Source organism: Tamandua tetradactyla, chromosome 3, assembly GCF_023851605.1.
Source record: "Tamandua tetradactyla isolate mTamTet1 chromosome 3, mTamTet1.pri, whole genome shotgun sequence".
Lineage (NCBI taxonomy): Eukaryota > Metazoa > Chordata > Mammalia > Pilosa > Myrmecophagidae > Tamandua > Tamandua tetradactyla.
Window position 1 is genome coordinate 127,423,815 of NC_135329.1, and position 11,535 is coordinate 127,435,349.

Below are 11,535 nucleotides of genomic sequence, written 5' to 3' on the forward strand. Positions count from 1 at the left end.
AGTGGGAGAGCTGGAATTTAAACAAAGGATTCTATTCTATTCTCTTCATCACTTCCATATGGATATATAGTTTCCTCCATGGCATATCGTGGTAACGATGAATTTCACCTCTTTAATGTGATCATAGGAGCTCTACAAGACCTCATGAAGATGCTTAAGGCATTAACTTGAAAAAAAAAAACACTTCCCTTCCTTTAGAAGAGCAACACACCACAGTATAAGAATTTGCTAACACTAGTGTAGCTGAGTTTACCTGATGAGCTAGCCGCCAATTATGAAAAGAATTAACTCCCAAGTAAAGGAACCTGTTGAGAGTCTTTGATTTAAATAAACTTAATAGCCCAGGTACTCCCTGAAAATTTCAAGCTGTTTATGAAGTGAAACTACGGGAGGTCCTGGACATACAGGCCATCTTTTGTATCATCAGGAGAAAGGACATCCAAACGAGTAAGGGTTCACAGTTTGCCTCACATTCGGATGTTTTAGTCCGCCTGACACAACCGCCAGAGAAAACTGCACTCTTCAAAGAAACTCCAGAAAATCCTCCTTACTCAGCTCCAGACCAAGATTTCATCCAGGTTGTCATTTCTCTTGTTCCACTTTTTTCCTATCATTTGGACTTGACAGCTGAACCTTGGTTTTCTCGTTTTGATCCTCAGTGCCATGGGACTGGGCTCCCCACTTGCTCTGTTGACTTATGCCTTAGTTCTAGTCTCCATGACCCAAATCCTGCTGCAGTGGTGACTAATACATTGAAAGGGACTAGCCCAGACCTTGTGATGTAGGTTTAGAGGCCCTGAGATCAGATGCATATTTTGTCATTTGGAAGTCCTGATTGGCACAGTTGGCTCTGGTCAAAGTTATCAGAAGAGCAAAAAGGAATAGTGCTGTGTCCCACCATCACCTTCACCACCAATACCATTCTCAGCTATTTAGGTATGTCTTCCATACAACTATGCTAAGACACATTTTGTCAAATTTTATGGGATCCCCTACCATTCACTCATGCTTGATGGCTATTAATTTTGCTTTCAGAAGAATATGAAATTGACATAGTATGATTATTAAGCAAGTTGCATCAAAATCTGAGTTTGCTTCCTGGCGGAAAACTTATGATGTCTACAAATATCCTATTAATATCTCTCTATTTGCCCCAAAATGTGTTTGATTGTTATCTCCTGGGTCTATAACAGAATATAAAGAAACTCAACCTTCAGTACTTCAGATGATATAAGAAAGTAATGATTGGATGGCACCATTTATTCCATCTCAAAGAAACAGAGAAAGGTATGATTGCGTACTGTTAAAGACCATAAGTTCTGCCTTCAAAGGAGGTAATAGAAGAGTGCAGAATACTCTCACTTTTAAGAAGTCATTTTGCCAAGTCCGCAGTAATTGACTCTGAGTGAGGGCAACCCCCCTTAGCCAACCGAACTCTATAGATCAAGCCTGTTCCTCAGACATTCACAAGAAAAAATGAAACAGCAGTGATCTGGAAACACTGAGAATAATACCTTAATAGTGAGAACAGTATAATAGTAATGCTTTCTGGCATCTGTTTTTCATATCCTGAAACATCTGTCTCATTGTGTTTAAAAGGATGAGTGGTATGGAAAGATTCTAAAATAATCACTGCTACCAAACTTAAACAGCTATAACTCACAAGAAGGTTGGATTTTCCCATTTGACTCATTCAAAAATCATGAAATTAAGTATGGATCTAATGGATTATCTGAGTAATTTTATTGAGATTGAGAAAGATTAAGTCAGAAAATTCATATTACACCATGAATGGTCTGGTTTGGTTTTCTACATTGATCAGTGTGGCACATTCTTTCCTTTGTCCCCCCAGACATAACTATAGTGTTAGACCACGGAAACCATAGTGAAGGAAGGGGCTGTTAAAATCTCATGCTTTGGGGCAGTGCAGATCTACATAATGTGGATTCCAAATCAAATAAATACTTAGGCTTTGGATTTAAGTTCTAAGAGCATTATAAAATAATCTGTCCACTGGGGAGTCCTGACAAGTTTATTAACAATTTTGGAAGCACAAGAGAAATGGCAATATTACTCCATTTTAATAAATTTGTATTCCCTGTTTATAGCAGTTTTATAAGAATTTACGTTTCTCTTTTTTATGGTAATGACAAATGAAAAGAAAAATAAAGGACCATTCTCCTTCTCTTGATTGCAATTGCATTTTTCTATTCCAGCTTCTCCGACTTCCACCTGCCCCCTGCCTTTAGTATATGCCTAGCTTTTTCATTTAGATGAAATGTAGCTAATTTGTTCAAATCATCCTTTCCAAACTTTAAGAAATCCTTTTTAGCATATGAGGCAACACATGGCTTACAAATACTTAGCATTTTGTATGACCTGCTTATCTTCCATGCACTTTAGAAATATTAGCTAATTAATTAATTAGTTCCTGATTAGAAGGGTCAGGAAGGGGGTAGAAGTTCAAGGAGAAAATTGATAGCATTTTTACACCTTTATAAAGAAAACCTTGCTTATATTAAAGAACACTATTTCTCCTTTTGCGTAATATGTACTATCATAAAAAGTGTTATAAATGCCCTTTGCTGGGACTAGGTATAATAATCATTAAAAATGAAGAATAGTAGTAATAATACTAGTACAAATACAGCAATAATTTGTGAGGTGGATACATATTTGTTAGACTCCGTGCTCCTTAGAGCGGGAACTTTGTTTTCTTCCCCTTTGTGTATTGGCACTGGACACAGTCCCTGGCACAGAAAACATAAATACATTAATTTATAGGTGAAAAATCTAGTTTATAAGCTTTATTTCATATAGTGATGAATCAAATGAAAGTCAATCCAAAGCAGAAATACTCTATGTAAAAAGAAAAGCAAGAAACTCAGCAGCATGGCAAATTTTCTGATTTATAAACCTCAGGAAGAAAACTGAAAGAAAAACATTATCAAGTGTGAGCATAATCTGTCTGTGTAAATAGAGCATATATCTAGCTTATCATGTTGTTTCATATAAAGATCCAGTATAATTCATTCAGATAGATGCCTAAACAATATTTTCTTGGAATAGTTACACTGATAATGTAACAGTAGAATTGGTTGAAAATGCAGTCTGTCCTCATCTGACTGGTGTCAAACAGTTAGATAATGACCTTTTAGGTTCACACATGAGTTCCTGATTTGCAGTGGATACAGAACTAGGCTGTCCATACATATAAACAATACAATTTTTTTTCTGGTAGCCAACTGGCAATGGAAACAAAATGACTAACATATATAAATTTTTAAAATTTAGATATTTTTCATAGTCAGTAATATACACTAAATCATGGTTAAGTGATTATTCTCTATTATTAAGCAAAATCAAACCAGCAATATCATTTGTTTTGGTATATAAGAGCTAAGAAACATAACCAAAGTGATTGCAAAAGCAATAAAAATGTCGATTTGTAAGTGTTCTATAAAAAATTTATTTTTATTCAAGATACACAGGGAGAAAAATAGAAGTTAAGCACAGCAGTGGATTTGAAGCTTTTTACCGTGACCTCTCTCAAAAGCTGATAAAATTTTATAAATATTTCCTTCAGAAACAGTCACGTAAAATAATACACTTAATATTCTGCACTTCATTTCAGGAAAACCACATGCGTGATCTTGCGAACCAGATCCCTTGGAAGATGATGGTGCAATGATAGAAATTGAGACATCAAGAGGAGAAGGCTTAGGAAAGGAGATTAATTCAGATTTGGATGTGTTGAAAATTTCAGGTGCAGTAAAAATCAAGTCAAAATGCTTAGCATGTAACTGGAAATTCAGAAGATGGCAAGAGATAGGTTGGGACTAAAGGTAGAATTTTTTTGTCATATTTGTGGAGGTGCTGGCTAAAGCCACGACAGTGAATGATAACAGCAAAGGGAAAATAAAGAAATAGGAAATGAAAGGGCTGAAAATATGGGAGATGCCTATATGTAAGGAATTTGAGAAAGAATAAATGAGAAGAAAATGGAAAATGGCTGACAGAAGAGGTCAGAGAACAGCCGAGAAGAGCAAAATCTCGTCAAGAGAAACATCCAAGCCTGAGAGAGTCCACAGTGTCAGAAACTGAAGAAAAACCAAGATTGATGACTGAGAAAGGACCATTTGGTGTGAATAACAGGAGATCCTATTGAACTAGAAAGAGTCTGTGACTCTATTTTTAGGGTTAAAAGGGAAGAGGAGACAAGAGTAGTGAGGGTGCGAAGCTAGCATATTATTGAGTAAATTGATAAGCAAGAAAAAGGCAGAGTGTAGTTGTAAGATATAGAAAGAAAGAAAGAAATACCATTAGGGATAGGTGAAGCTGGAGAATACAGTTATATTTCAGAGATATTATATGTTCAATTCCAGACTACAGCAAGAACGTGAATATCTCAATAAAGTGAGTCACACAAAGTATTTTGGTTTCCCAGTGCATATAAAAGTTGTGTTCACACTATACTATAGCCTGTTAAGTATGCAATAGCATAATGACTAAAAACCAATGCACGTACCTTAATTAAAATGTTGCACAGAGACATGGAGTGAGCACATGCTGTTGGAAAATGGCACCAATAGCTTGTCAACGCAGGTTTGCCACTAACCAATTTATTAAAAAATGAAATGCAATGAAGTGCCATAAAATTGAGGTATGCCTGAAAAAAGACAGAGAAGAATGTTATGTGCCAGAAAGAGGGAACAAGTAGGAAAAAATATAGGAGCAAATGTCTTCAGAAGATGAAAGCAAAGGAGCAACAGGATGAACTAGACGTGATAAGGTGCGAACTACTACCTTCTTACCATGGGCTGGCATGAGGGTCAATACAGAAATTCAGAGGTGGAATGAGGGCAAAACAAGAGTTCGCATTGGATGATGTTGAACCCCGTGGAGTAGGTGAATGGGCCAGCAGAGAAGGGTGGTGTGCAAACTTGGAAGAACAGGCATGGCCTTGATGATGGGGAAGCAGTTGGAAGAGAACAAGAGATTGCAAGCAGCAGTGACCCTTGGCCGGGGCCAGTCAGCTTGGCTTTGTAGAGCACCATTGTATGGTTTTCTGTAACAAAACCATAAATTGTACTAATTCAAGATTGGGATTTTGAAAAGGCACCGAATGAGGACATTTTTAATATTGGTATGTCCACAATCAACAAGGGAACATGGCAGCATGCAGAGAACTTTAATCTGGGACAGCAGAGATCTAAGTACTGGTTTTTATCACTTTAATGTGCCAGGTGAATCACTTTCTCTTTCTATCTTATGTCTTCCTATGTAAATCAGACACCATGATCTCAAATATGGGTTCAAATGGGGTGAAAAAAAATCTATTCCAGAGGCAAAATGAAGCAGAAGAGAGAGCAAGCGTTTTGTGGTCAGCCTCTCCTGGACACACACTGCTATTTTACTGACTGTACCTTGAGAAAGTTACATCTCTTTTCTGCATATCAGTTTCTTCATCTGTAAAGTGGAGGAAAGGGTAAATTTGGGGGAAGTTTTGAGGGTAAAATGTATCTAGTTAGTCAATAATTATTTGGTTACATTGACTTTACCTTCTTAAAACCAAATATACCAAATACATCAGACATAATGTTTAATGTTACTTGATGCCTTAATAGTTAAGTTCCATTATTAGAGCTATTATTTAGTGATGTTCTTTCCACACAGGTTGATTTATTTAGGCCAGGGGTCTCTTTTTTACAAGTTGTCAAACTATCATTTTAGTCTATCAGTATACCCATAATCTTCTGTAATCTGGTAGAACAGACAGCCAAGCTCACTTAATAAAAGTTTGTCGAATAAGAGCTAAGAGTCACTTAGCTGGGACCATGGGTGTTATGGTATATAGCTATTTTGACCACAAAGAAGCTTTCTTTATTTACTTTCAGAATCTAAAATGTGCAACAGTAGATGGAACACTGAAGAGATGGAGGGAAAAAAACAGATGAAATCGGTTTCAAACAAAATCACTGCAAAGATGCTGATTGTTACTAGGAAAGCATTATTTGGAGACTTTAAGAGACTAACTCTAAGAGAACTTAAGACTGAATTGATTTTTTCTGCAAATTTTAATTTCTACTTTTCTATGTGAGGAAAGGTGAGAAAATGGCCCAATAATGAAGAGGAATCAAAATTGGAAAAGAAATTTTTTTTCACTTTTAGTGATATGAGGTTTATGCACTCATGTTTAAAAATGTGTATAGCTTAATTACTGATTCTGGGTTTTGTTTGTTTGTATGTTTTTAGAACCAGTATCAGCATTGTGTCCTGAAAAGTAAGATATGTAAACAATGCACAGATAACCCTAATCCAATAAATAATTTTAAGACTGAAGGTATAGAATGTTAGGGAAAGCAAATAGTGAACAGTCCACTTTTCCGGTCAAACTTCCTTTTTCCTGACCGTGTCCCAGCTATTCTCTTTTCCTAGGGCATCTGAAACCACTGGGCAAGGTAGAGTGGTGGATCTGGTAAAGCCAGTGCTTCCCAGTTTTAGGCAGAAAGACATATCTATATTACAGTATGACTATGGATCACTTGAAAGAAAATAAAAGAAGAATTGACCCAAAATAAAAAGAATCCTGACTCTGTCTATCTGAAACAAAGATACTTCCAGAGTTGTAAGGAAGTTGTCACCTGCCTGGAGACGAATCTGGATGATGTGGGCTGACTGCTAATGTTTACCAGCTGATGAGCTGCTGTGAAATTTCCCTGAGGATACTGTCTTGAGTAAAGGACTAGCGGAATTACTACAATCCTACCTCACTGACTTAAACAGGCTAATCCTCACAGATGGATAGGATTTAAGATATGATTGTGAGATTTTTTTTTATCCAATTGCATAAATCTATGTATAGATGCAGGTTCAGATTTATAGACATTGACTCTAACAGAGAAAGATATGGGCCTTTTCATCTAGCTACTTTTTGGTACATTTTAAATCATTGTTTAGTACGCATGTTTCTCAATAGAAGTAGCTTACTGAAATGGAGGAATTTGTTATAATAAAATAGAAAGCTATCATATTATTAGTTCAAGAGCACAGTGCTTTAGATACTTAAATTTGCACATAGGGAGTTTTATAAAAGACTCTTTGGCCAGAGTCACCCCATATTATCTATGTACGGTTGGCAAAGAAATTTAGACTCTTGCTTTAAGAAAGAGAGAATTACGTGCTTACAAAATATGCACATGTGAGTCACCAAAATTTTAGATATTTCTTATTTAAATAAATGACACAAAAGATATTGTTGTAAATATGTATACATTCACACTTAAAACAATATTCCAAATATTTAGGTTTTTTATAAAATTTTCTAGCAACCTACTCTATCACCCCATATTATTAAATTTTTGCTTTCTGTGCTATTGTAAACTTGCTTTCTATTTTATTTATTTTCCTCAGACATTTAAAGCAAATAGACTAAATACATAAGGGTCTAACCTCATGGAATTGATTTATGCATTATTTTTTTATAGAGAGATGGTGGGGTCACAATTCATTATTTTTCCATATGCGTATCCCATTATTGCAGCACCATTTTGTTGAATTTTTGTTTGTTTGTTTTGGGGGAAGTGCATGGACCAGGAATCGAACCTGGGTCTCCCGCCTGGCAGGTGAGAATTCTACCACTAAACTACCCTTGCACCCCCTAGGCGCATTTCTCGAGATGACACACTTCCCAGATGGGGGTGATTTATTGGTTTCAAAATTAATGTTGCAAAAGTAGTAACAGATTCTTTATATATTCTGCCCTGGTCCCATTCTTGCCAGATCTTTAATGTAACACCAATGACCTTATATGCAATGATTGTTAAGTTCATACACAGTTTCTTATCTAAAACTGTATCTGTCAGGGTGTTATGTGCATACAAAGCTTCTGACAGGGTGTATATCCAATGGTTCAGTTTAGAAATTGTGGTGTCTTTGAGAAATTCAATCAGAAGCCAAAGTAAACTGTTGCTAAGGAGGTAGTGTGACAAGGCAACGGCTAGACCTTGTCCCTCTCATGCAACCTAACGAAGGGACTTTAGATGAGACTCACCTCCATCCTTGCTTTACCTCTGTTCAAATAAGCAATTCTATTTCTTTAAGGCCCAATTTGTTTTTTTTCCTAAGAAATAAAAAAGAATCTAGTGCTGCAAAGGACACCGGGAATCTTCTCTGAGATAAAACCACATATTGTATTAGGTTAATGCAGTAGATTCTTTTACAGTTGACAAAGTACTTCTCTGACTTTGGCTTTATATAACTATATGTACTCCTACTTGAGAATTGTGAGAAATGAGGCTTAGAGAGATTTTTCAAGGCTACGAGGCTTGCTCTAGTTTTAACTGAACTCTGTAAAATGCTGAACATTTCTTCCTACACACAAAACAGGATGCTCATGATCAGGGACTACTATGGACTAATGCAAATAGCCTATATAAAAAAAGTGAGAAGGTTTAAATTTTATGTGAGTGCTTTGTCACCAGCTTGCCCCTATCTTTAGCCAGGAGATCTCTTTGCAGTAATCCTCTAGAGTATTAAAAGTATAAATATCTTCCCCACCCACCAAAATCTCAAGATCTCCTCTATTGAATAACTTACAGGTCTCAATAAGAATATTTTGTGAGATTAAATCTTAAAAAATATTATACTTTGTCTTCCTTCTCTACTTGTGATCTACTTTTAAACTGTTCCTTTACTGATATCATCCAAATCAGCTCAAGCTAAGCATTCGAGAGGTCCATCTGTGTCCACAGGCACTTACAAACCTGGGAAATGGCCACCCATCTACCTCCCTACACTGTCATTTTGTTCCTGTCCTGTTTACTTTGTTCTCATGTAGACAATGGGGATACTAATACCGTTGTACCCTGCAAGAAATGTGAAGAGAATGGATCCTATGCTAGCTGGAAATCCTGAGAGAAGGATGTTATAGCAGTGGTGTGTTGTACTGTTTTTTAATGAATTCCAAGATTTCTGTAGCAATATCCTTACCTTTAAATGAACATGTTGCTTACTTTCCTGACCTGCATTCGCTGCTAATAATTTCTCTTTAACTGTTGCCCATCAATTGTTCTGCACATTTTCCCAGATGGAACATTTTCACTTAATGACAAGAAATATTATAAATTTGGAGAAACATTTTGATTTCAATTACTTTCACTTCTATTGCTTATGTGAATTTTTCCCACTATTGTATGATGTCATTCACTAATGCTATCAAGAGTTGAAAACTTGTGTTAGTCCCTTTTTTTTTTCATTTGGAGGAACACAATACACTTTTTGGTAAAACAATGCCAGTGATTTTAAACGAGGAAAAGTGTGAATAGGAGACTTAAAGGTGTGAAGCAATACACATCTATTCTTTATCATATTTCTGGGGCATATTTGTATGGAATTCCAATAGTAACCAGTGATTCTAAAAATACTATTATGATTCAAACAATTCTGTAAATATGAGAAGAATTCAAAATAGCTGTCAAAGTTCTAAACAAAACAAATATGCCAGTGCATTTTAAAAAGGATTACTTGAATAAATTTTAATTAAGTGCTTTCTAAAAGAAGTGATATTATTTCAAATACATACACAGATGAGAACCAAGTGTACAAACTTGCAACCATGTCCTATAAATTAAAAATCCTTTTAGCTATAAATATCCACCAATGTCATGTCACTTTGTAAGAATGCAAGGAACCTATTTGTTTTTTTTCTCCATTGCCCTTCATTCATTTTTCTCCATAATATCTTGTGGTTGTACTGTAATATGCTTGAAATGCCAGTGCAAAATAATTTAACAGGTAAAGATTTTGTCTTTTCAAAATCTGCATCTTTTCCTTAAAAATTGATTTCTGTTTGTGATTTGTTTCCTGATGCTCAAAAAACTTTAAAGGATTTTAAAATCCCTAAATGTATTTATGAGCATTGAATCAATTTAATGTCTATCACTAACGGAAAGCTCATTTTGTTCAAATGAAGTCTAAATAGTACCTAAAATAATTTCATTTCTTTCAATTCTTTTATTAGGTAAATTAATCTTTAGGAACAAAAAACAAAAAACCAAGTTTGTTAAATGAGATAAGCCTCAGTTAATTTTTTAGAAGACAAATTATTGTTATGCTTATATAATTGGTTATATATGGATATGGTTATAATTATGGTTAAGAATTCTTTCCTTGTTTTATGTGGAAATGAATTAGAGATGCTCAAAATTCTCATTTTAATGTTTCAGAGGAATGTGTACATAATGAAATATGTTTCTGTGTAAATGCAATAGCACCCTCTGCAGGTCTGAAACACTTTGCAACACTTCCATAAATCAATGTCTTTTGTTAACCCTCCATATTTTTGTTGATTTAGACATTTAATATTTCATAATCTGATAATCAAATTTGTCTCAAAATGATTAAATACATTTAATCTGTTATTACTTTCTATCACACATTCATTGTGATTTGTGTGTCATCTCATTTGTAATGCTGCACTGTAATAACAAAACATCACACAATTCAGCTGATTTTAGTGCTGTCTCCATAACTTTTCTATTTTTTATCATGAGAAAATGTTTTCCAAACAAGAAATGACAAGTTTCATTTCCGAAATCTCTTAATATCTGGGTCATATGTTGACAACAGGGAACTGACTTTACCTCCTTTGAAGATTCCTCATGGAAACAGTTACTTTCATTCTTTGAGTCCCTGACCAACAAACACAGCTGTGGTTTTACTGTGGTTTTGAAGCAAATTTATTGGAGATGGGAGAATATGGAAAGGAGCAGAGGTCAAAAAACATTGGAAAAAGTGTTATGAGTCACTGGAACACATTCAAGGTCCAAAGTGACTTCTATTGTGCCATAATAATATAAATAAATGATGCCATAATCATTGGCCTCTCTGTAACAGCTCTGAACACAAAGCTCTTTTTGAAGTTCAGGGAAGTAGCAAACAGAGGAGTTAATCTACTATAAAGGGATGAGCATATGACTAATACGGAATAAGAGGAAATAATGTCATTTATTTCTAAAGAGGGGCCAGACTTACCTCTCCCTGAAGGTTGTTCAAAGGGTCACATCTCAAGTATTTGAGGAAAGTGAGACTAAATCCTCAGTGGAACATGACACACGGTTGGGCTGGCTTTGGGGAAGTTGGCCCTCTGGCTCTGATCGGAGGAGGCAGAGGGTCCACCAGACATTGTTCACCTGAAGGCAAAGGAATGACTGCCAGAATGTCACATGGAGTCCTTCCAAATGTCACATGCAAAGTAACAAACACAAAGACAACCTTGGGAACTTGAAAATACATAAACACAGATAGACAAAATCACAATTTTTACAGGAACCAGAATGCACAGGAAAACAGATCCTGAAATGACCACATATCAAACAGGAAAAAGGAAAAAGAAGATTGGAGGAGTTAGAATTACCTCAGTCATACCCTTCCCAGCATTTTCTACCTTTTCCCACTCATTCTCCTCATTTACCTTAATGATGTCTAATCATCTAGAAGAGTAGACCAAAACTCTGCCAGAAAAACTGGGCAGGT

At 35.6% G+C, this 11,535-nt stretch overlaps 1 long non-coding RNA gene across 1 annotated transcript; it reads right to left on the reverse strand.

The window, feature by feature from the left end:
- Positions 1 to 2,821: 2,821 nt before the first annotated feature.
- LOC143676343 (uncharacterized) lies at positions 2,822 to 10,765 on the reverse strand. Its single transcript, XR_013172022.1, has 3 exons — positions 10,644 to 10,765; positions 4,529 to 4,669; positions 2,822 to 2,930 (listed from the first exon to the last, which is right to left on the reverse strand). It is a non-coding gene; the product is annotated as an uncharacterized LOC143676343 (long non-coding RNA).
- Between the last annotated feature and the right edge of the window lie 770 nt (positions 10,766 to 11,535).